Raw genomic sequence first — 25537 nt, 5'->3', positions numbered from 1 at the left:
TGCGACTACGTGGATGGAACTGGAGGGTATTATGCAAGTGAAATCAGTCAGAGAAAGACAAAAATCATATGACTTCACTCATATGAGGACTTTAAGAGACAAAACAGATGAACATAAGGGAAGGGAAATAAAAATAATATAAAAACGGAGGGAGACAAAACAAAAGAGACTCATAAATATGGAGAACAAACTGAGGGTTACTGGAGGGGTTGTGGGGGGGGATGGGCTAAATGGGTAAGGGGCACTAAGGAATCTACCCGTGAAATCATTGTTACACAATATGCTAACTAATTTGGATGTAAATTAAAAAAAAATTAAATTAAATTAAATTTTTTTAAAAAAGTTATTTTCTGGGGACACCTGGGTGGCTCAGTCCGTTGAGCGTCCGACTTCGGCTCAGGTCATGATCTCACGACTCTTTGAGTTCGAGCTCCACATCGGGCTCTGTGCTGACAGCTCAGAGTCTGGAGCCTGCTTCGGGTTCTGTGGCTCCCTCTCTCTCTGCCCCTCCCCCACTTGCATTCTGTCTCTCAAAAATAAATAAATATTAAAAAAATTAAAAATTAAAAAAAAAAAAAGACTTATTTTCTGGTAACAGAACAAGAAGTAACAGTAAACATCCCTGCTTTCTGGCCTGCTATTAATCTTAGCCGTCCGAGGAAGGAAAAAGAGAGAAGGTTTCTGGAAATATTCTCTGTATTGGTTTTCTCCACATAATAAATATTAAAGTTAATTTTTTGTGCCTCTCGTCTAGGATGGTTTTAGGTCCTTTAATGGTCTAAAAAATTTAAATACCACTCTCCTTCATATTCTTGCAGGGCCTAATTAAACAAAAATAGATCTAGCACCACAGAATTCTGCACAAGAAATGAGAAAGGGAAGAAGTATTTTGGCAAAGGGGCACCCATTTTAACGGACTCTCGCTTGAATGTAGACGCGTTAACAAGGGCCTGACGGCAAGGGAAAGGACACTTTAAGAGCATTTTTCAATTAAACAGTCACTTTCTCCTGAAATAAAAATCCACACAGATTTTTAGGCTGCATATAACAGAGTAATGACGAGCCCATTTCCTCTGGCTCATTACAAAATTTTCTTGTTGAAGTGACAGTTTCTGCCCTGGACGGCTAAATGAGGGTAATTAGAAGCCCACAGTAAGTTTCGAAAAACAGAACCACCAGAAGACGCTCCAGAATATGGTACCACAGCGCTCTGCTTTGCAAATGAAGGCGCTAACATTTTCTCTCCAGATTAAACGACACTTGATGCCAGCTAAAGGCAGCTTGTGTATCTTATTTAAAATGTGCTAAACCATTACCAAATGGGAGAGAAAGGAGCAACACCAAAACCTAAGATGAAAAGAATCTGACTGACAAACTGCCTCTCAGAGCTGTTTTCTCAAGGGGTCCACCGTCCTCCGCTTGCCACTGGTCAGCCCAGAGCGAGGAAAGGGACAGGACATGGACGGCCTCGCCGTTTAGACCCATGAAGGACGCTCCTGGCATCTGACTCCTTCAAAGACCATCGGGTGAGTCCCTCACCTCTGGTGGGTCCGTTTGTGGGGACAAAAAGCTAAAATGAGCCCTGCCCATACCCACACGGGGCTTCCAGTCTACAGTCTATGTGAAACAGAATAAGGCAACCCCGTTCATCCACAGCGGCAGCAACAACAAAGCCTTACACGGGATACACTTTAGCATTTACTGACTAAATGCTAACTTACTATGCAGTGGAAGAGATGATGAAAAAAAATGAGCAGGTGTTCTCTGTACAGAAATTCAATGCCCACACCAACTGGTTTAAAAACCCAAATGTCACAATGCCTTTGAATTTGGGGGGGGGGATAAAAACTGCAGACTATCACCCCAAATTTAATATCTGAACCCAACAGCCCCAAATTTGGAAACCAAATGCCACCATCTCTTTGAATCCTTCTCTGTTCTCCCCTGCCTGTCCTCTGTGTCACACGGCACATGGCACATTCTGTGCGGCTTTCAGTTACTAGTGGGTCCTCTTGGCCCTACTAAACACAGCTCCTAGGAGACGGGAGCTGTCTCATTTTCCCTCAGACTCCCCGGAAGCCCCTAGCACAGGTCAGAAATACACGCCCATCATCAAGTGAATCTTCGTCCGATGTGCATTCTTAGAAGGTCCGATTCTGGGATCTCGTTTTAAACAGCCAACTTCCCTGGGGTAGAGTTCTCAATGAATGATTGCACCAAGTGTGTCTGGTGTCTACATCTAACAGTTAAATATCTTCGAGACAGAATCACAGGATCTGCAGCAAACGTGAAAGATCTTTCCACAGGAAAATGTTCAAAACGCGATACAAAAACATTTAAAAAAAACAGCAAAAAAAAAAAATCTGCTAAGTGATCTAACGCTAAATAAGAATGAAGACATCCTACTTAAGTGACAAAAGAGGAGTCGAAAATAAGAAGCAAGCAGCAGCTTAGACAATGTCAAACCACACTTCAGAAATAAAAAAGACCTCACGGCGTGTCAAGTGAGAGGGGGCAGGTGGCAGTGACCACAGCCATGGAAAAGTCCGAGGTTAACGAGCCCAGTTCACGAAGTATGTAAGGACTTAAAAATTCGAAGAAATGCAATTCAGAAAACAGGAACGTAGATTTGTGTTCTAGCAGGGAGAATACACACAAAAGAGACTGGAGCTCATGTTTCTCTTTTAAGAGACCCTCCCTTTTGCCCCAGACTAACCCACAAAAGCAGCAACTTAAAAACGTAAGGCATGTGTATCGCTCTGACCCCAGTAAATCCAGCGCAGGGCTCTGCCAGGTGCTTCGCCCCCTCCAGCCCTGACTCCTGCCCACGAGAGTAGGCTCGGCTGTCCGGCCAGGTTGGACCCAAGGCAGGAGAGATGGGGCTTCCGGGGATAAGAGCCCTCCTGTCGGTCTGCTCGGACCAAGCTCTCGTGTCCCCATTTGGGTCACTGTCTGGACCTTTGTTACCTCTGGAACCGCCGCCCTGCCCTTCTCTGACCAGTGCCCACTTACCCCACTGTGCCAGGATGGGGTTTCTGCTCTGAGCCAAAAGCGTCCCCAGCACCCCCAGCGCCCCCACTCTTTAGGTCCCTGAACACTGCCAGCTTCAGGTCTCCTTGTCCTGCCTGCCTGTCATCCACGTGAGGCCGCCCTGGTGCGAAAACCTGTTCATCTGTGACCCCGTTTTTCCTAGCACTCTCTTCTTCTAGTCCTTTCCTGCCACTGGCTTTCCTTCTCCCCAGATCATTTGGGACGCCCCACTTTCAGGATTTACTTCCAGGGCGGCCGTCTCTCTACTACAAAGACCCTGGTATCCCATCTGGGCTGAGCAGGGGTAGGAAAGCTTGGATCTCCAGAAAACAGAGCACCTCCAATCACTATTTATGACAGGAGGTTCACGCCACCCTGCATGCAGCCAGCAATACTGTATTTGCAACGGCAGAGTTCCTCCTAAGAAATTATTTCCTGAACACCTCACTATTTCATGAATCCTTGAAAGCTGAAAGTGAGTACAAAACGAAAGGAAGGGGGAAAACAAAACCCAAAAGCTAATGTGCGCCTGGAGACAAAGTCGTGGCACAGAGTAAAAGACCTGGATTGGAATGGCACAGCCACCCTCGGGGGAAAAATTCTCTCTCTGAGCATCAATTTCCTAATCCGCAAAACAGGAGTGATACTAAGTGTATGGGGTTTTGTGAGAACTGATTCAATTCAGCAAGCTTTAATGACCGTCTCCTGTGGGCCGGATCCCGGGGAGAAAGACTGAGCCTCGTTCATTCATTCGTCTGGTCGCGCAGTTTGGGAAGTGAAATCACCACAGGGAACACGATCTTCAGGCTGACGGTGTATAGGAGGAAGGGCAGTAAACCAGTTAAGTGTTAAGGACTTTTATTTACAAGCAAACACGAATATAAGCACGTGTATGTAAATCCGAAAGCTAACATGAGTTTAGTTTAACAGCCAGGGGAATTAAATGAGACGAAACATGTTGCCAGGCACAAGGAAAACACTTATGAATGTTTAGTGAGGGGTGTGTGGGTGGCTCGGTCAGTGGAGTGTCCGACTCTGGATTTCTGGATTTCAGCTCAGGTCATGATCTCATGGCTAATGAGGTCGAGCCCCCATCAGTCTCCACACTAGCAGTGCGGACGGGGCCTGACTGGGATTCTCTCTCTCTCTCTCTCTCTCTCTCTCTCTCTGCCCACCCCCCCCCCCCCCCGCCCAGCTCATTCTCTTTCTTTCTTTCAAAGGAAATAAATAAACTCGAAGAAAAAAAAGTTTGGCGAACTGTCTTTCAGTGAGCTTTCTCCTGGAAATCCCTAAATTCAACTCTATATAACTTAACACATCAGTTATTTAGCCTTGCGTGTGCTCTCCTGGAGTGAGCGTACTGAGGTCCCCATGACCGCTGAGCTGCACATAAGCCAAAAGACACCTAAGAACTGAAAGCTTCTAAGCAAAATCAAGGTCGTTGTCATCACTAGGTACTGTTTGGTTTGGGTACTAAGAGTAAGAAATGCCGTTTGAGAACAAATGCGGCTCAGGAGCTTGTACTGAGCAGTGGTTGAGGGTCCCGCCCCACTTGCTGGCTCCTCCCAGAGGCCCCTGTCAGGGCCGGGGGGGTGTCCGTGGCCCAGGGTCCATGCAGGTGGTCTCAAGGCTGATGCCAGTGTCTTGGGTCTCGCCCTCTTTGTCAAGACACAGTTCAGAGGGGAAGGGATGGAGGACTGGGCAGTTACAAAGAGGGGAAGGGGGGAGGCAGTGCTGCCAGGACCCCCAACACCCCAAGTCGGGGCCTCCCTCTCCGAATCTCTGAGTCACAGAGCTCCTTTAGAGCCTCACCTCCAGCGTCCACCAGCCCAGAGGCGACCCCCCCACCCTGCCGTGATCCCGTTCGCAAGAACACCTATTCTTGGGCACAACTGCTTTCCCGGATCTGTGCCCGGGACGGGGTGGGGGCCGCGCTGTGGCAGAGTCCCGGGGTCCCAGAGTCCCGAAACCCCGGCAGGCCAGGAAACGTGTGAGCCTCAGGCTGCCTCCAAATCCCAACAGGGTACAGGTGACCCAGAGCCAGCAGGAGGAAAGGGACGGCAGTGGCCGTGTGCGGGGCCTCCCACAAAAGCCAGAGCCCACCTGACCACCGCCCCCCCCCTCGGGGGGGGGGGGGGGCGCTGCTGCATCCTTGGGGACAAAAATCCAACTTCAGCCAGGCTGTGGTCCACACTTACAAGACCGGGACCTTCCAAACCCACACTGCCCGTGGGGGTCCTCACATGGGACTGTAAGCGTTCAGTGAGCAGTGTGGGAGGGGGGTACTGTTGGGCGCCCCCACCAGGAGTGCCGAGTGTGGCTGAGTCAACAGAAGAGTCAGCGCAAAGAGCCGGCGCCCCTCGCAAGGGGAGTCCCTGCAGGCTCCCGAGGCTGGGACTGAGGCTGGGACTGACGTCCGGCAAGGCCTCTGGGCTCACGCCCACACAGAGACCTGGGTCTGTCAGGAGACAGGAGAGGCCTGAGCAACTTCACCTGCCACTCCCGGAGTGTCTTCCCAGGGGGTCACAGGGACCCTGGGGCCAGAACCGCTACCAGCGCCTCACTTTCCTCCTCATGAGGGATGGCTCAGTTGGAAGAGCTCAGACCAGTCCCCGGCGCACAGAGCAAACATCCCCTAAGCGTGAGCCCGGGTTTTCCGTCAGAAAGAGCCAGGCAAAACATCCTTGGAACGCATGGATATTTACCGGCTAATCCACAAGATACAGAGAGGACGTCCTGACGGCACCGAGCTGGGCCTTGAAGGGCCAGGGAACTCTGAGGTCTTCGATGCCTTCTCTCTCCCCTCTTCCCCTTCAGCCCGGCCACGGGAGGGACTACTTCTCCTACAGCGTCCATCCAGAGGCCTCGAGATACCCCCCCTGACTGTCACCACTGACAAACCACTGTCCTCTCTGCCTGAATGCTGTCCAGGGGGATGCGGGCACGCGCCTCGTGCACCGCCCCCCGAGGAGGGCAGGGCGCCCCTGTACCTGAAGCTATCGATGCTCCTCGGGGGACTGGAAGATTTCTCCCCGCCTCCAGCCAAAGGAAACAGACCTCAAAACGCCGGCCACATGAAAGACTCGTGTGTAAAAATAATTCAGTTCAACAAGTATTTCCGCTACATGCAAATCACAGAAGTAGGCGCTGCAGAGGGCACACACACACAGAAGAGAGGAAGCTGGTGCTTCAAAGCGCCTGAAACCCAGTGAGGAAGCCAGGAGACCGGAGTGAGCGGAACGCTCCAGAGAAGAGCATTCTGTGGCTCTGGCACCACCACAACTAGGCAGAAGTGGAGCCCAGCATTCCAGAAGGCAAGGGGGAAAACGGCTTCGAATCACTGAAGATCTCATTAGAACAAATCCCCTGTTTATCCAACATCTGTGGTGTCACTGTGTAAATATCCATTAAAGTGCCAAATCAAGTATTAAGCACTTCTATGCTAAAGTCAATGTTCTATAATGCACAGGACTTTGCAAAAAGGAGGGGGGGAAAGGACATTAAACAGAATTAACGGTAATCCATGAAACTGACAACCGCGTGTATTCCGTTCTCAGAGCCCCACCTAAAAGCTCTGATCTGCTCTCCTGGAGAAGCCTGCTTTCCCAGGCACTCCTCGCAGGAGACTGTGCAACACTCAACTACCCTGCCGGGGGGTTGAACAATCACCTTTCCAAAACTGCACCTGGTCGCTGAGACGAGCCCCCTCCCCCCTCCCCCCTCCCCGGAGCACACTGCCTTCCCTACCCCTCTACAAACCAGCGCTGCGGCAATTACAGGGCAGAGAAAAGCACATATCAAACCGTGGGAGAAAAGCAAGGAGTTCTGGCATCAGATTATTTCTGGGAATCTATCAGGAGGACTCTTAACTACAGATAAGACGAGAGATCTCGAGGTCTGTGGCCAGGGACTCCATTCCCCCGAATTTCTCAATAGCATCTGGTACACCGTGGGGGCTCTCTAACATGAGCTAATAAAAGCACAACAATAAACAGAAGTAGCCTTCTGAACTAAAGCCAACTCTGTCTGCATGTACATATTATAAAAATCGCACGCAAGCCAACAATTTCTATATTATGTTAGTTTCATCCCAATATAATTTCAATAGCTCTATTGTAAACAGAAATTACTGGCAGAGTTCTGATTAAAAAGATGGCAACGTTCCGTATTCAGACCGTGTGACAGACTCACCCCGTAATATAAATAACTTGATCAAAAAAAAAAAAAACAAAACAAACAAACAAAAAAAACCAGGGTGATGAACACCATTCCTCCACACAAAAAATCGGTAAGATAGAAAGATTAAATGAACAACCATCCCCTTCACAGCCTAAAAATTTTAAAACTGAGCCTGTAAGGTTGGGGCTGGGAATCAGTCAATGATCTGGATTCTCTGGTCCCCGTTTGCAGTGACTCAGAGCTTTGTTGTTAAACAACAAAGGGGACATAACACCACACAGAGGTGCTGTTTCTTAGAACAGTGGGGGCTTCACAAGCCTGATTCTCAAATCCCAGGATATCCTGAGGTGGGGGATTCCGGGCCTCAAGAGACTCCAGAGGTCACCAGGTCATCACGAAAGGAAGATCCCGATCAAGGAGCCCGGCTGGGAGCAGGGACCACACACACTGTGGTGCGTGGTTGGCTCCTCCTGGAACACCTGCCTCAGTGGCTCCTGTCCCGAGCACCTACACGCAGCTCTGCACAGGGTCCCGGGTTTCCGGGTTTCAAAGTCGAAGGGTGATGGGAGGCGCCCCCAGACTCAGGTTCTGAGTGGGAGACCAGGAAGGGCAGGCACCCTGACTTCATTTCCATGCACGGCTTCCCCGGCGATCCTTTTTTTTTTTCCTACAATGAAGTCGCACCGATGGTATTTGATGACCGTTGCAAATTTTCACTTTTTTTTTTTTTTTTTTTCAAATTTCAGGAAAATAGGTCTCTGAAACGAGACACTTAGGGTAAGTAGGCTAAACCGAAAGCTGTGGGAGGGGGGGGGCTCCACGGTGTCACTGTCAGCTGGTCATCAGCCCTCTAGCAGGGAACGTTAGGAACTAGCCACTGGCGCCTCACTGAGTTAGTGGGCTGGCTTACATGCGTGCTCATGGATTTACTAGCCTCATCGGCCTCTTCCACTCCTCAACCCTGTAAGGCAGTAACCGTAGAGTGACACGGACCAGCCCTTCCGGACCCAAGCACTGTGCTAAGCGTTGTCGCCCTGAGCGTCCGCACTGAGACCTCATCTCCGCCCTGGGCGGGGGGGGGGGGGGGGGGGGGGGGTCCTTTCTCAGTCAAGGACGCTGGCTCAGAGATGGCGAGAACCGTGCCCTGGACCCCACGGCCAGGGCCCAGCTCTGCCAGGTTTCTGAACCAACCTCTCCATCCCCAGATGGCCTGCCTCTCCAGAGGGCAGGGGACAAGGCTATCACAGAAGATGCTCGTCAGCAGGACTCTGCCACTGTGTTTTCCCGCAGAGATGAGGGCAGGCTCCACGTCCATCCTCCTCCCCCCAGCTCGGGGCCTGGTGCCAAGGGCCGCGGTGGGCGGTCAAGGCCGGCAAGGGCGTGATTATTCTCGTGGCTCCTTCGCCCACTGGCGCGCTGCGCTTGCTCAGAAGCACAGGGTCACTTGGCCCCCTTTTGGGAACTGATTTTCTGTATTAGATTCCGACTGTGACTCAGTTCCAGTGTGACAAAGTGACTCGGCCGTCCTGCAGAAGTGCAGGAAGGAGCCAACGTCATTCTTTTTCCCCACTCTGTCTTCACAAACCCCCCCTTCCGGGAGGTTTCTGGATGCCCGAGTGAGTGACGCGGAGTTGTTGGTTCCCTTTTCTCTGCAGACCGAATCCCCGATCACATGATTCGGTGGCCCAACAGGTTCTGTCAAATTGTTGCTGAAAAGGCAGAAGAAATTCCTGACAAATCGGGAGCGTCAGAAAATCAATTCCCAAATGCCATGTAATTCACTGACAAGCCCACCGGGGCATTAGTATTGAATGGGAACGGATTTCTTTTCTTAAAAAGGACCAAGATAAGAGCAAGAAACATATTTACATTTTGTCTGCAGAGCCGGGCTCTCGAGCCGGCAAGCAGGAGTAACGAGAACAGCTCGTCACAAACAACTCGGGCCTGCCAGCGATGAAAATTAATGGCAAGGTAAAGAGCTTCTTTTGATGCTGGAAGGGCTCCAGTAAAAACTGGTCTGTACATGGGAACACGGTGTCAGACTAAGAGAGAATCAGCTTGTCTGACTTGTGGTTTTCTTGACAACATTCATCTTCCCTTGGCCTGATACAGGGCAATTAGTGCTTGTCAGCTGAATCATGTGTTATTAAGATCATTCAGGCATTTTTTAATTACGGTTAGCGAGACAGACAGTAATGAGATCTCCAGCAACTTAAACTTCCCACTTCCTTTTCAGATAAATCTTAAGCTGCCTTGTTTCTCCCCCCACCCCAGTGATGTTTCAAAAGAATTGTTTATTCCTGCAGGTAGGTACACGCAACCCGGCCCCGGCTTCCCCTACGCCACATAAAACATCAACTGCTGGGGGGCACCCCCCAATCGATGAGACAAAGACACCTTTCTCGAACATCTGCTCCCTCTGCCGGGACGCGGGGACGGGCGATCTCTGCTCGAGGAAATGCTCTTTGCAGGGGGACCGTGTTCCGGAGAACTCTCGATCTGCAGACCTTCCAACCCTGGGCGGGCCCTTGCTCGGCTAGTTTCTCTCCCGTCCCTATAAAGGGTCACAGCCTGTGCTTGATCTGACACGAGCCCAGTCCTCCGTCCAAAAGCTGCTTTTCTCGATTAGCTCTTCCAGTCACGTGACGCCAAAGCCCCAGGAAGCATAAAAATGATTTAATTTGCTTTTATAGTCTATATTTCATTCGATTTGCTTTTAAATTAACAATTCTCAAAAAGGTTAAGGTATAGTCCCTGGTTCGACTTGAATCTGGGTTCATAATTTTTGTCTTTTTAAATGCTCCCTTTACATCGATATTTCATGGAGGGAGTAATTTCCTTTCCTGGGAGATTTCAAATTTTTATGGTCCCAGTTCTTTCTCTTTATACAGCCAGGAGCCAACGTGACTTCTGAGCTATTTCTGGTGCACCATCTGTTTCTTTACGAGGCCAGCGAGAGGGGTCTGGGGGATGCGCGATAAGGAGGAAAGGCCCCCCAAAGCCCACTCTTGCGGGGGACACGCACCCTCCTCAAAAATCCTTCCTGAGGTGGCCGCTTCTAGGGAATACAGACTTCCAAATGTCTCCCAAGAAGCTTCGATCACCAGTCAACACACTGGAACCGAACTTCCTGAAGGCAAGTTCTCCAAACCTTTATGACCCATTCCTAGGAGTATTTTTGCGAAAGCCATTTTTAAAAATCCTTTTCCTAAGTTTGCTCAAAATGTTCCTTTCGGTGGCACGCGTTATATAACGCATCCTGGATATTCTTGTGCTTTGAGTCCTGTGGGCCTTTAGTTGCTTTTGAAAGCCAGCCTTTTCCTGTAGGTTTTTATACAATCCTGGACTGATGCGCACCTATAGTCCACAAACACGTCCTTTTCTTCCCCCAGAAGTCACCTGTCCAGTCCAAGGCGACTTCTGTTTGTCATCGCCCGCCACCGAGGTTCATGAGCAGGGGAAAAGGAGAGAGCAGGATCCTACAGTCCCACACATGCACACACGTACCCCAGTGCAACAGCGGCCTTGGCCTGTGCTTCGTGACCACGGTTCACCCAGCCGGGTGCCTTCTGTGCAGCCACTGGGATTCCTCTGGTCAAGGACTGATCCAGAAGGCAAATCAATGCCTGTATCCGGAATCGCACCAGGGACCCTACAGGCAACCCGCTTGGCACCCAAGGAGCCCACTTTTACCTTCCGGCAAGGCGAGGCCATGGAAGAAGCGGACCGCGCTGGTTCTCAGAAGACAGCACGCCCCCCGCCCCCGTCTCGGCGAGCCAGGGGAACCCACTGTGGGGGGTCACACTGACTCAGGAGACCACTGGCCGGGCCTCCAGACTCAGACCTCCGGAATGGGAGGCAGCAAGCCCAAGAAAACTCTGAAGGCCACCTGGGCCATGGTAAGACCGGTTCCATCCAGGTAAGAGCAGCCACATCCAATAAGACCACCATCGGGTAAAACCAGTTTCATCCAGGTAAGGCCGGCCTCATCCATGTAAGACCACCTTCATCAGGAAAGAACAGCCTCATCAGGTAAGCCCAGCCTCATCCAGGAAGAAGCTAACAGCCCCTGAGAAAGGAACTCTGACATTCCAATGGTTAGAATGTACTTATCTAGAAGAATAAAGCAGAAAGCTATGGTATTTTAAAGGGCCAGAAACTAGATATAAAATGGGGGAAAGGGAGGGAGGGACCCACCCCGTTTTCAGTGTCCCTGCACAGGGTGGATGACTTAGAAACATTTTTACATAAAAGCCATCAGGAAGGGACACAAGAGGGACAGGGAGGGCGTCAAGGTCCCCCAAAGCTGCCAGGCGGTGCCCTGCATTCCCATGAGCAGCCCCACGCCCTCTCCCTGGGCTCAGCTCAACAGCACAAGTCGGCCCCGAGGGGGTGGAGGAGCTGTGCCTTATAAGAGTTTGAAAAAGCCCCAACACACGGTCTAGATTTGCACCACTTACACGGAAAGGACAGGGCCGGGACGCCCGAAGAGAACGCAGACGGGCCTCCTACCCTCACGGGACTTGGAAGAAAACAGTTTCTTCTATTTAAAAACCTGCAAGCTCTTGGTTCATCTCTCTGCGTTGTAAAAAAATTAATTGTATTAAAAAGCATCAGTTTGTTTCTGTGATGAGGCAACCACACTGTTCCGGACAGAACCGCGTGGAGCCCGGCCGCATCCAGGCTGGAGCGGCACCCCCGGGGCCTCCGGGCCGCTGCCAGGCCGGCCGCCCGCTGGCTAACAGGTTGCTGCCACTCTTGTTCCTTCGGCCCCGCCTACGTCTTGCCAGCCTTCGCTGTGCTCCCTTAGTTGCCTCGATTCCTCAAACTGCCAGAACGTTTGCTTCAAATACCATCTCGCTAAGACGCCAGTACCTGCTGCTTGCTGGTTGTGAGGTCAGTCCCTAAGAAGACCCATTGCTTTTCAGATGGCACGCACCGAAAGCCACGGCCAGGTTCATAAGAGGAAGTGGTGCTGGTTCAGGTTGGAGGGGAGGGGGAGGGAGGGAGGGAAGAGACAGGGAGGACGCTCCCTCGTGCGGGGGTGGTAGCCCACAGTAACGGATTTTACTCTCTCTTCTGACTCCATGCTTCAGTGCTCGCTTCCACACTCCCATGCAAGAGAAGGTGGTCTGTTTTGCTTTGGCGTCTGCATCCCTTAGGCGCATACTATCTGCACAACTGGAACGATCAGGAAAGAACCAGAACTCAAGGCAGACTCCACGGTGGGGACAGCTACATGGGCATGTGGGGGTAAGCCGGCAGCGCTCATCACGTTCACAGACGCCCCTGTCCGTGGACCCCGCCACTCGCCTTGCAGGAACATACCCTGCAGACATACGTGTAACCGTGTCAAATGGCATGTGTACAAAGCTGTTCGAGGCGGTGCTGTCGGAACAGCAAGGACTGGAAGCAACCCAAGTATCTATCGATGGGGACCTGGGTGCATCGAATACGGCCATCTATAGCAGGGAATATCCTGCCACTTTGGGAGAGGGATATGGAGGAAGGGCCAGAGATCGAATTTGCTTCTGCCGCATTTGGAAAGTCTAAGAAGCAGTTATTTTTTTTTTTTTTTTTTTTTTTAATTAAAAAGCAAGGTATAGAAGACTGGGCATAGCATGCTAGACTTTGTGTACATAGAGGATAATGACATAAATTCATATTTGCTTCTGTGCATATAAAGAAATTCTGGGGGCACTTGAGTGGCTCAGTCGGTTGAGCGTCTGACTTCGGCTCAGGTCATGATCTCACAGCTCGTGAGTTTGAGCCCCGTGTCAGGCTCTGTGCCGACAGCTCAGAGCCTGGAGCCTGCTTCTGCTTCTGTGTCTCCCTCTCTCTCTGCCCCTAACCCACTCGCATTCTGTCTCTGTCTCTGTCAAAAATAAATGAACATTAAAAAAAAAATTTAAAAAAAAAGAAATTCTGGAAGGATACTCAAAGAAATCAGCAATAGTAGGGGCAGGGAGGGCAGACAGGAGCCTTTTGTTTCGGAACCATGGGACTGTTACTTGGAAATAGGCAATACAAGGAATTTAGTGCAACTGCTGCTATAGAAATGGTCCAACTTTTCTGGAAAGTTCGGGGAATAGGTACCCAGAGTCTTAAAAATATACTCACACTACTCACTCAGCATGGCTTTTAGGAACTTAACCTAAAGAAATAATCAGACATCAGGAACAATCATCAAAAACACACATAGATGTAGAAGGATGTTCATCCCGATGCCTAAATATAGTAAATGTCTAAAGTACTAAAAAGCAGAAAAAGAAAAGATCAACTTAACGCAATATGGGGCATACTGTACTAAATGTAACTTCAACCAACAGCATACTAATTTCCTTCAACTAACATGGAAAAATAATCTTTTTTTTTTTCATTTTGTTAAAAAACATCTACTTATTTTTTGAGAGAGAGAGAACAAGAGAGTGCTATCAGGGAAGAGCAGAGAGAGAGAATCTCAAGCAGGCTCTGTGCTCTCGGCACAGAGCCCGACAAGAGGCTCGATCCCACGAAGTGTGAGCTCGTGACTGGGCGAGATCAAGAGCCAGAGGCTTAACCAACTGAGCCCTGCAGGCACCCCTCGGAGAGATATTCTTAACATCACAGGAAACTCTCCGCTGGGGAAAGATCAGGAAAGCTAGTTACACAACAGTTTCCAAAGTGTTATACCACTCACCTAGCTTTATGTTTACATAAACGAGGTTTCTGGAAGGACGTTTGCCAAAATGTGAACAGTAATAGGACCAGTGGTGACTTTTGCTTCCTTTGTGTTATATTTTGCACTTGCTTCATTTTTACTAGCCTTTCTCACTTCTGAAAATCAGAGAGACAGAGTCATTTCCATTTTGCAAAGAAAAAATTAAAGAGGCCACATAAAGAGTTGCTTTTTCTCTCTCTCTCGTGGGCAGAATGCTAAGGCCCACATAATAATGAAGGAAACCTCGGAGGCCAGAACGAGAAGGCCACTCGGCCAGGGCACAGACGTTGTGCCCGAGCACCAGGCAGGAGGAGGGTCTCCCTCTCACGGGCCCCGACCGACCTCAGGCCAGGTGTTCTTTCCCCAGGAAGTAGAAGTGGTAAACAGAAACCAGAACCAGAAGAGCAAACACAACACCAGGGGCTCAGATGGGGAGCTGGAGGAGCAGAAGGGTTTTCATCCTCCCTTCCCTTCCCTTCCATGTTTGGCACAAACAGTTCTTTGGCTTTATTATAGGGCAGTGTGACAAAAATACATTCTAGCGGCAATTAAACACCATGTCTAACAGTCAAGTGTTTTCAGTTAATAAAGGGCTCTGCTTATAATAAGAGAAATCACTGTCTAATTCAAAGCGGCTGAAATCTAAGCCCTCACCCTGGTTTCTGAGTGATTAGCGGTATTTTTTTTTAAAACGAGAAGAACCATCGCCACCCCAGCAAAGGCATGGCACACAGTTTATTGGATCTGAGAGTGTGAACTTGTAACCAAAGTGGCCTGGGTTTGGAACCTAGCTTTACTACTTAATGAAAAACTGCCCCGAACAGGTTCACCTTTCCAATATCCCCCCTTTCCTTGCCGGTAAAACAGAGAGACCCTGTTGCTAAGTCCCCCTGCAAGACGCCGGGACCCGGCAGCAAAGACAACAGGCCCCAGTTAGCCTCATTTCCCCTTCTTGACCTTTTCCTAACCATTTCTGGCCAGAACTGTTAAGCACGGAAACAGTCTAGCCCCTGGCACCGGGTGGGCCCCGTTCAAGGGGCCCAATAAAGTCCAGCGGCAGAGGCTACGAATGCACGATGCATGCATTCTGGAAGCTCTGGGGTAGGCAGGCCCCTTCTAGTGTCAGGAAGCAGGAGTTCAAATGCCCTGGAACTCTACTCAATGGTCCCAAATGCTTTCATTTAGGTAAAAGTGAGTTCAATGGTCTTACACATGACATCGACCTCAACCAAGTTTGTCGGTCTGGCTTCGGGTACCTTGAACCTCCGCCTTCGACCACAGGTCCCCCTGGTTTCTCTTTCACTGCCAGGCTGGACGCACGGCCTGGCAGCGGAGGTCGGGCTCGGGGGGGGCGGGGGGATAGGGGACAGGGCAGCGCGCGGGCCTGTCGCTAACCAGCCGGGGGCTCAGGGCCGGGTCCGGACGGCCCCGTGAGGGCCCCGGAGGACTCCGCCCCCCACCTCCCCGAACCGCACTCGGGATCCAAAGGGATCACAATCCCACGAGTTCCCAACACAGCCCTGCGCGGCGGCGGCCCACATCATGGCTACTTCCTTCCTCCTCCGTGTGCCTCGTTCCTCTCTGCCGCCGGTCAGGTTCACGGGCTCCTGGCTAGCACCTCGAGAGGAGTCCGAGGGCTCCCGGGGAGCTCAGACTCCTCGTGCTTCAGCTGCTTTTTAAGTAAAAGGCAGATAATGCTACCTGCCTTCCTTTCACCTTTAAGGATGTTGTCAGGATTAATTGAACGGGGCCGAGTAAGCTCTTATTTCCTCAGAGAGAGACACTGAGTAAGTAACAGGGTATTATTCTATCAACGGCCTGCTTTAATGTCACCCCCACAACGGGCACGAAAGGAATGTACCATTTCACTCCCATCCTGACTGCAATAATCCTAATTCAATTAAGCCAGAAATCACATTCTGAGCAGCAACTCCTATCTCAGGGACAATAGGAAACCATTAGAGGCGCACGGCCTGGACGATACTAAATATAATTTATGGTTTACTTTTGCCGAGGCATCCCGAATATTCTAAGGAAATTCGGGCGTTATGGGTTCTCGTCACTTAGCAGTTCGCCTGCCCTCATTTTTCTGCAGAAGATTCACCAGTATTGAACAGAAACAGTGGCAAGAGGCATAATCCAAGGAGGAAACACACCTTAAAGTTGCCTTTTAAAAATGGAGGCAATCCTAAAAAGTGTCACCTAACTCCCAACATGTAAAATGAGAGAACATAAAGATTCTTCAACAGAAACAATTAAAGTCACCATAATTTTAGTATATTCTGCAAGTGAGCAGATGAGGAGTATGCACATAAAACACCACAATCTTGAAAAGTTTACGCTGTAAGTACAATAGGTTACCATTCACACAGATATATACATAAACAGCATACATTGCTTTATTTAAAAAAAACTTTTTTTTTTTATTTTAGAGAGAAAGGTGGGGAGGGGAGGAAGTGAGCAGGGGAGAGGGGCAGAGGGAGAGAGAGAATCCCAAGCAGGCTCCCAACGACCCTGGGATCAATCAATCAATCCATCCCACGACCCTGGGATCATGACCTGAGCTGAAATCAGGAGTTGGACACTCAATCGACTGAGCCACTCAGGCACCCCCACCACCACACGGAACAGCACAAATCCCCGCGTGCCCCCCACTCAGCTTCACCAAATTTTAACATTCTGCCATCTTTGCTATTTTTAAAGGAATAAAATAGGGGCTCCTGGGTGGCTCAGTCGGTTAAGCGGCCGACTTCGGCTCAGGTCACGATCTCGCGGTCCGTGAGTTCGAGCCCCGCGTCGGGCTCTGTGCTGACAGCTCAGAGCCTGTTTCGGATTCTGTGTCTCCCTCTCTCTGACCCTCCCCCATTCATGCTCTGTCTCTCTCTGTCTCAAAAATAAATAAACGTTAAAAAAAAATTAAAACAAAAAATAAAGGAATAAAATATACTCGGAGACCCCTCCTCAGTCCCATTTTCTCCCTCCCTCCCCCAAAATAATCACTTCCCAGAATTTGCCGCTGGCCCTTCTCAAGAAATCTCTCTACGTTTTCTAGCTCTTTAAGATCCCACTGACAACATAAGGTACGGTTTTGCACGTTTAACACAGAGATAGGACGGCGCTGCGCACGCCCTTCACGGGCCTTCCGGGCTCCACACGGAGTCTGCAAGGTCCAGCCGCGTGTGGCCTGTCCTCCAGAACAGCCCTGGATGATGGCGACCCGCCTCCGGGACCCTGATGTGCTTTCCAACCGTTTGCTCCGGGATGCCGCCATGACCGTTCTTGTAAGCGTCTCCCCAGGACATCGCTACACCTCACTGAGAAGTGGTCTTCTACTTCTGAGGCCTTCTACACCTCACTGAGAAGTGGTCATTCCGGTTCACGTGCCCACCGACCGGATGGAAGTCACACCGTGAGCCCTCGGTATATTCAGACTTCAAATCTTGCCCTTCTGATGGGTGTGTGAAAGGGCGGAGGGGCCTTACTTTTGAAAGCCATCCCCTCACCGGAAACAACCCCTCCTGGTCCTCACTAGGGGACCCATTCACAGGGAGCGGGGGCCTGTGTTCCGATGAGCCAGGTGGCCCCACAGTGCCGGCAGTCAGACCACAGGAGGGTGAACGCCACCGTCTCCCGAGCCCTGGAAGCTAGGATCGCAGACTAACACCCACCAAGGAGAGGGGCTCAGACAGCAGGTGCAACTATGATGCACTGTGGGATTCCGAGAAGAAAATGTCAAGAGAGGGGGGACGTCAGGACCTCCGGCTCTGAGCCCCAGCCCCTCCAAGCAGACAGATGAGTCCAGCGATGTGAACATCTGTAGAACTGATAGGTGCAAGGCACTGACCAGGCAAGGATTTTTTTTTAATTCTTATTTACAGACTTCACAAGCATCTATCCTGAAAGCACTCATTACCAACTCAAAAAAAAAAAAAAAAAAAAAAAAAAAAAAAAAAAAAAAAAAAAAAAAAAAAAAAGCAAAACCCTCTACCCTCACAGCTTTATCTGAACAACTGTAACGGGAAAAATGAAAACTTTACCGTGAGGGGGGAAAAATCTGGCTAAACCAGCTCTGCCACTTAAGGTTAGGTATGTACCGCTGTTCATATTCCCGAGGTTTCCTCAAGAAACAATCTGACAAGATTCCCTAGCTTCTCTCACCCATTAATTTTTAGACAAGAGTTTAGGTAGGGCGGAGAAGAACCAGCCTGGACCGAATTAACAGTTTCTTTCCGTCCCCTGGACGCCCCCTCTGGACCTGGAGGCCGATGAACAACACAACCCACCTACCAAAATGAGACATCAGCCGCGCCGGGCTATGTGACCTCGAAAGGTGTCCTGTGGGGCCGAGAGGACACAGGGATCGAACGGCCGCAAGGTGCTCCAGCCCCCCGCCAGGGTGAAGGAGGACGGGGGACGCAGGCTTCCACCAGGAAGGCCATCTCGGGAGGGGCTCGAGAGGGTTCGGGGAGGGTAGGCCCAAGACAGGGGGACAAAGGCCCGGCTGCCCAGTGGGTGGTGGCCCCAAGTCGTCCACCTCCCTCCCACTGTCCTCTGTGGGCAGTGAGACTATGGGGGAAGGAGCACTTGCAGGGGCAGCGTGTTCAGATTTAGGGGCGGCCAGGGGAAGCCAGCAGAAACCTGAGCGAGGTTTCTCATCCTACGCCCTCTGGCCCACGTGCCCACAGTAGCCACCCCCTCACAGGAGCCTCCTGACCTTGGCTGACCTTGCGCCATGCCATTTTCCTCCCACCCCTGGTCATTCCCTTCCTGACTCCTTTGCCGAGTTCTCTGCCTCCAGTGTGCCCAGCGCTGCCCACGCCTGCCCTCAGCCCTTGGCTCTCCTGCCTTTAAATTCCATCCCTCGGGAATTCATTCACTCACCACCAGGCCTGAGGACCTGGGGCCTGTCCTGACTTCCCCTCCGCCCCCTTCAGTCCTTGTATCTATGGAGCACCTACTACGCGCCAGGCACCGTCCTGGACACGGGGAGTTCGGCACAGAGGGGACAGCCCTGCCCGGTGCCTTGAACACTTCTGCTGACTCGAGAGGTCTGTGAGACCACCCCTCCGGCCCTCTGGGTTTTTGACCCAGACCTTGATTCACAGCCCAGTCATGCCCAAGGGCACACCTGGGCTCATCCTAGTCTCCTCCCTCCCCTGCCCCCGAAAAACAGGTACCATGTCCTCCGACTCTTTCTCACCTCTGACATAGGCCACGGGCCCTCTTAACCTTGGATCCAGGCTCCAGGCCCTCCACCCACTCAGCTCTCCAAAGCCGGAGGTCTTCCTGACCCATCACTGCGGCCATCGTGCCGCCCTCCTGCGCGAAGTCTCCAATGGTCGGTTGGCCCCCCCATCACCACACCTGGGTCCCCAGGCCCGGTACTCTTCCGCTGGGCCCCAAGCTCCCTGACTCCTTTTCCGATCCAGCCACGGCATCCCCAAGTTTACTGGCCCTGCTCCTGTGCGCGCCCCTTCCCAAGACCCCGCCCCCTTCCCTGCTGGCCACGTGATCCTACCCTTCACCTCCCACTTCAGACGGTGCCTCCTCCCAGAAGCCTTTCCCAACAGCTCCGGTACCAGTGGCCCTTCTCCTGGTGCTTCCTAAAGCACGAATTGTCTGTCCCCTTGGAGTTCTGTGCTGCTCAGGAGATTTCCTGCAGTCAACATGGCTGACTTTTCCCCCAAACAGCCCATCGCCCAGTTAAGGGAACACCCCCTGAGAGTGGGACAGGGTCGCAGATGTCATGGGTCGAGTGCTCCACACAGGGAGCACCAACAACTCGCACCGTGCAGGGTAAGATGGACTGAGCAGGGGAGGTCGGCCCGCAACTGGGGCAGAGGTGCAGGGCTGGAGGGGAAGAGACAGGGGAGGGGCAAATTCAAGACGCCCCCAGCGACACCAGAGGAGGTGTCGAGGCCAAGGCTCGGTGGGCGAACAGGAGGACAGAAGCCAGCTCTGCACAGGGGGGAAGCACGGATGAGGCTAGCCTCAGCCCAACTGAAGGGAAGTGGGGCCACCGAGCAACCAAGCCCACAGGACTGACTTCCAACGCACTGACACTGATGCGGCATTAAAGGTTAAAGCCGCAAGTGAGTGATTAGTTGGCTTAAAAAGAGAAGAGCAAATTTATCCGAAGTCTGAGCTTCTGGAGACACCCCGAGATGACGGCCCAGAGAGGAAGGCCAGCAGGGTGAGCATCGGTCAGCTGATGCACTGGCTGGCTTCTGTGATGTGCGCCCCCACCCCCCAGGTGTCAGGGAGGACGCACACAGCGTGTGGCTCAGAATCTCGCCAGTGTCCTATGTGCCTGTCCTCACCCCCCAGCCTGCCCCCCCTCTTCCCTGGCGGCAGCGCCTCAGATCTGCCACAGCCGTGCCACTTGGCACGCCGGGTATGACTTCACCCTGGTCACTGCCAGCACCCCCAGGACGTGCAGGCGCGTCGCTGTGGCTAGGGCTGGGAGACTCGCCTCTTGGTGGCCAGACTTGAAATCAACAGTCCGCCATTAAAACTGAGCTTCCGAAGGGCCACCTGAACCACTGGACTGCTGTCCCCACCCCCACCCCGAGCTGGCTCCACCGCGCACATTCTGGAAGGCATCTCTGTGGAAGGCATCTCTGTGGAAGAGACCGCCATGCTCTTCTCTGCTTTGTAAACTTAAGCATTCTGAAGAAAACAGAGCTAAGAGGCTTGTGGAAACACAGAGCACGTTAATTATCACCATGGAAAATCAAACCACACTGAAACTTCAAATCTAACTTTTATGAAACTTTGTGAACCTTCTCATATGCCAATCTCCCCCACAGGCCCCCCGTGGTGCCTTCTCTAGAAGCTTTGAAGTCAGAGGACAAAGTAGAATCACCTTTACGTCAACGTTTTACGGCTTGGGCTGTCTGGAATGTCTCAGGGTTGAAATTCTCACGATTCCATTTGCCAGCAGCAACGTACGGAGTTGTGGATTGCATCAGCCGTGAACGATCAGCAAAAAACTACGCCTGCTCGTTTATCTACTCCGGTTTAATTTGAGCCCTTAAAATAAATGTTCACGTCTGCAACAAAGGGTCTGATGTGATTTTTTTTTGTCTGCAGACTATCAAACGAGCACTCCAAAGCTCTTCCTTTGGTAGATTTCAAGGTCGTTTGCTTCGCCAAGGTCTCACAAAAGCAAGTGTTGTTTTCCTTTGGAACCACTAAAATCTAAGTCCCGTGAGGGCAGGGGCCGTCACAATCCCCAGCTCCTAGCATTGTGCCCGGCTCTCCCTAACAAGCGGTAAAGACGAACTTCATGAAGGAGCAAATGAACCTCGCTGGTTCGTGGCCATCATGAACTGCACTCGGCACATCCGTGCCCTTGCAAGGCGTACGCACGGGCTTCCTCTGTTCGTGAATATCTGGGTTCACAGACTACGCACAAGTGTGTAAACCCAGGCCGGCTGCCCCTAGGAGGACAGGCAACGTGACACAGGCTACATGGCTGCTTGCAGCTGACGGTCCGATGCCCCCCTCTGCCCCGTCCTGCCCACGTGCACCAGACACCCAGCCCTGTACAGCACCAACCATGACAGGGCTTAACTAACATCAGACTTTAACACCGCTCTCTGCCAAGGGGCTCTTCTGTCATCTGAAAATAATATACTAAATTATACAGGATGTCTAATAAACATTTAACGGCATGAGAAACACAGTAACTCCACAAAGTGCAATTCTTAAAGGCACAGAGACCACTGCAACTGAAAGAAAGAAAAGATTTAACTCGAGCTGATCTGCATGAACATCAGTGCCTCTACAGCATCCAGAAATATGTTCTCAAAAGGTCATGTGCATAAGCATCCACTGTGAAGAATAAAAACAGTTGTTCTGGGTTTCTTGACAAATAAGAATAACCACTCTGTAATACGAGCAATTGCTGGTGGGCATGTGTAGCCAAACAAGCAGGGCTTTGTGCACCTGGCCCTCGCCACCCAAACACCACAGCAGGGCGCGTGGAAGGACAGGGCAGACAGGAGACTCGGACCTCAGATCCCAGGAGGCTCCAGCCTTCTCTCCCCTCTTGTGGGGTTGAGGCCGTGGGCAAAGACTCAGCCCTCTCTGGCTTTCCGCTTCTTCATGATAAACTCTCAGAGGACTGGTCTCATTTGGGGGATTCTACAAAGCCTTTCAGACAAACGATAATATCCATCGTGAATACTGTTTAGGAACTAGTATTTTCCAGTTTAAAAAAATTTTTTAAAGTTTACTTATTTACTTATTACTTACTTATTTTGAGACAGAATCCCAAGCAGGTTCCATGCTGTCAGCGCAGAGCCGGACCATGAGATCATGACCTGAGCCAAAACCAAGAGTTGGACGCTTAACCGACTGAGCCACCCAGGTACCTCTCATTGTTTTTAGAATTAAGGTGGCTCACAAAATACATTCCCCATCTTGAAGCACCCACAGATGAGATACTAAGTTTAAATAAGTTATTAAAAATAAGTGCCATCATTACGGAAACACAAATCAAAACCACAAGGACATCTTACCCTCACAGCCATTAAGGATGGCAATCAAAACATAAATAAATAAATAAATAAATAAATAAATAAATAAATAACCAGGGGTACCTGGGTGGCTTAGTCGGTTGAGCATCCAACTTTGACTCAGGCCATTATCTCACAGTTTGTGAGTTCAAGCCCCGCATCGGGTTCTCTGCCGTCAGCACAGAGCCCACTTCAGGTCCTCTGTCCCTGTCTGTCTGCCCCTCTCCTGCTCACACTCTCTCAAAAATAAATAAACATTAACACACACACACACACACACACAGAAAATAAGTACTGGTGAAGTAAGGCAATGAGCCCTTGCGCACCGTGGGTGGGATTGCAAACTGGTGCGGCCGCTGTGGAAAACAGTATAACCATTTCTCAAAATATCAAAAATAGAACCAACATGTGATCCAGCAAACCTCTGGGTATATACTCAAAAGAACTGAAAGCAGGGTCTCAAAGAGTTATCTGCACGTCAATGTTCACAGCAGCGTTACTCACAAAAGCGACCCGAGTGTCTGCCCATGGAGGAATGAATAAGCAAAGTGTGGTCTATCCATACGACGGAATACTATTCAGCCTTAAAAAGGAAAAGCGTTATGTCATGTGCTACAACCAGGATCAACCTTGAGGACGTGGTGTTGAGCGAAATAAGCCAGTCACAAAAAGTCAAACACTGTTACGATTCCACTTACACGAACACCTACAGTAGTCCTCCATAGACGCGGAAAGCACCGTGGTTGCCTGTAGACGGGGGATGGGGAGTTAGTGTTCCGTGGGGACAGAGTTTTAGTCTCACAAGATGAAGAGCATTCTGGAGATGGTGGTAATGGTTTGCCCAATAGCGTGAATGTGCTTAACGCCACTGAGCAATACAGTTAAAAATAGTGAAGACAGTACCTTCTCTGTGTACTTCACAATTTTAAAAATTAGGAGAAAAAAGTCTGCCATCACATACACATTACGTGTGCCTCCTGACGGTCTGACGGAAATGCATGCCATCGCCTAGGGAAGGATCTAGCCCCCCACCCCCGCCCCCCAAAAAAGCCCAAATGTGATCTTCCGAAATAGAAATAGAAATAGAAATAGATGCGGGGTGGGGGTAAGAAGGGGGGGGGTGTTCTGGTCAATTAAAAGAATGAAAAGACTAAGATGCATGAACCAATCACAATGTGAGGATCTTACTTGGTTCCTGAATCGGATTTTCTTTAATTATGATATTTATGGGAAAATGGAAATTTGGGTATTTGAGTAGATAGTTAATACTAATGATTTTTTTTGGTTTTTTTTGCCATCTGGGGGGAAATATGATAATGGATTGTGGTTACATTAAAAAAAAAAGTCCTTATCTTTTAAAGATACACACTGAAATATTTATGGATGAAACAAGATCCACTGTCTGGGATTTGTTTCAAAATTAAGTTGGGGTGGGGAATGAGAACATACAGCTAAAACGAGGTTGGCTGTGAGCAGATAATTATGGAAGCTGGATAATGGGTACAAAAGGATTCATTATGCTCTTCTGTTTGGGTATATATTTGAATTTAGAACCAAATTTTCCAAATACACTGAACGATATAGGGTATTTATCCTTCCTGAATTTTAAACTTCAGATGTGACATATCCAAACACATACCTGGCACCTATATATCTAAGAAAACCAACACAACAGTTGCCCCCACACCGCCCCTGGCAATGGAACAATTTAAGGGCATACTTGGGTTGCAAATCATACCAGGATTTTAAATCTGCCCCTCAATGCAAATTAGGTCAGTATAATCACTCAAAAAGAGGAAAAACCCACCCTTTACAGGCAACCCAAAGGGAAAGGGGGCAGGCCCTGAGCCCGCCCAGCTGGAAGCCATCTCTGAGCACCTTCTGGGCCTGTTAGTGGGGCTGGTGTTGAGAGGGTCACGTGTCACGGGCAGCTGTTCTCTGTCAGGCTGGAAGGGCAGGCAAATAATTCCACGGATGGCCTGGTGTGATTCGTAAAGTGAGCCAAACCGAACGCAGGTACCATCTACTGTATGATGGGATTTGTTCCATAAACGTACCAGAATGTAAGCTCCTTAAGGGCAAGAATTACCTTGACCTCTCCCCGCCAACCCCAGAACCAAGAAAGAGGGTCTGGCCCATGGCCGGGTGCTCAATACGGGCTTCCTGAGTTACTGGTTGCTTGAACAGATGTCATAAATACATATATTTGTAGGGAAATATCCAAAGGAAATGAATCACAACGTTCACGGTATAGGACTCCGGCAGTGGGATTATGGGTGATCGACGCAGGGCTACCCCCCACCCCCCACCCCCTGGACATGTGCAAATCTCACGCATGCTCCAAGGCCCAGCAGGACCATTACCACCACTCAGGACCTTCTGTCCACCCAGCCCCCTAGCACTGAGCTCCCAGCCCTATGCCTGGCTCATCCTCCTGCAGTGAGGGCAGGAGCTCCTGGACGCACAGCCAGTACCTGAACGAGCTCTGAAGCCCCAGTATCTGGTGCAGAGCCAGGCAGTTCGTTAAATTCAAATGACCGGAACATCTCAGTCCCAAAAGACTGGGGCGACAGTGGGTTGCAAATGTTGACCCCTGTTAACTGGCCCTAAACGCTAACCCGCTGAATGTGGAAACCGATCTTCCACGTAGAGAATCAACTACTACAGAGTTTCAGATAATCGGCACAAGCGAAAGGAGGGGAATCCGAGGCACATACAATGATCCGCCAGGACAGAAACGGGATGATCAGGAGCACAGGTTCCACTACCAGGTGGATGCAGCCGAAGTCCAACATTCAAACTCCCGCCGCCGGCAGGAACGAGGCAGGGCACACCCTCGAGCAAGCAGAATCGGTCAACACGAGGCACGTGCCTACCTCCTCCTGCAACCAAGCCCAAGCGGCCAACTCCAAAGCAAGTCAGAGCCTCGAACATCCAGAGACTCAGGATTTTGAGTCAGAGGAACTAGCACAACTCCTGGGTCGTAGCAGTAACTAGCTCGGGACCCTAGGGCAGGTGCAGCAGCAAAGGACCTGGGGCAGAGTTCTGAGTCAAAGCCCCTCTCCTCCCGTGACGCCCAAAGACTGACTCAGTAGGGTGCCACACG

General features: G+C 50.6%; 1 protein-coding gene across 14 annotated transcripts in view; it reads right to left on the bottom strand.

Moving 5' to 3' along the window:
* CUX1 (cut like homeobox 1) overlaps nucleotides 1–25537 on the bottom strand; it is a 375787-nt gene that overhangs the window by 307197 nt on the left and 43053 nt on the right. The window lies entirely within an intron of this gene.

This window comes from Felis catus, chromosome E3 (genome assembly GCF_018350175.1).
Source record: "Felis catus isolate Fca126 chromosome E3, F.catus_Fca126_mat1.0, whole genome shotgun sequence".
Lineage (NCBI taxonomy): Eukaryota > Metazoa > Chordata > Mammalia > Carnivora > Felidae > Felis > Felis catus.
The sequence above is the reverse complement of the archived record's forward strand: the minus strand, read 5'-3'. Positions and strand labels throughout refer to the sequence as shown.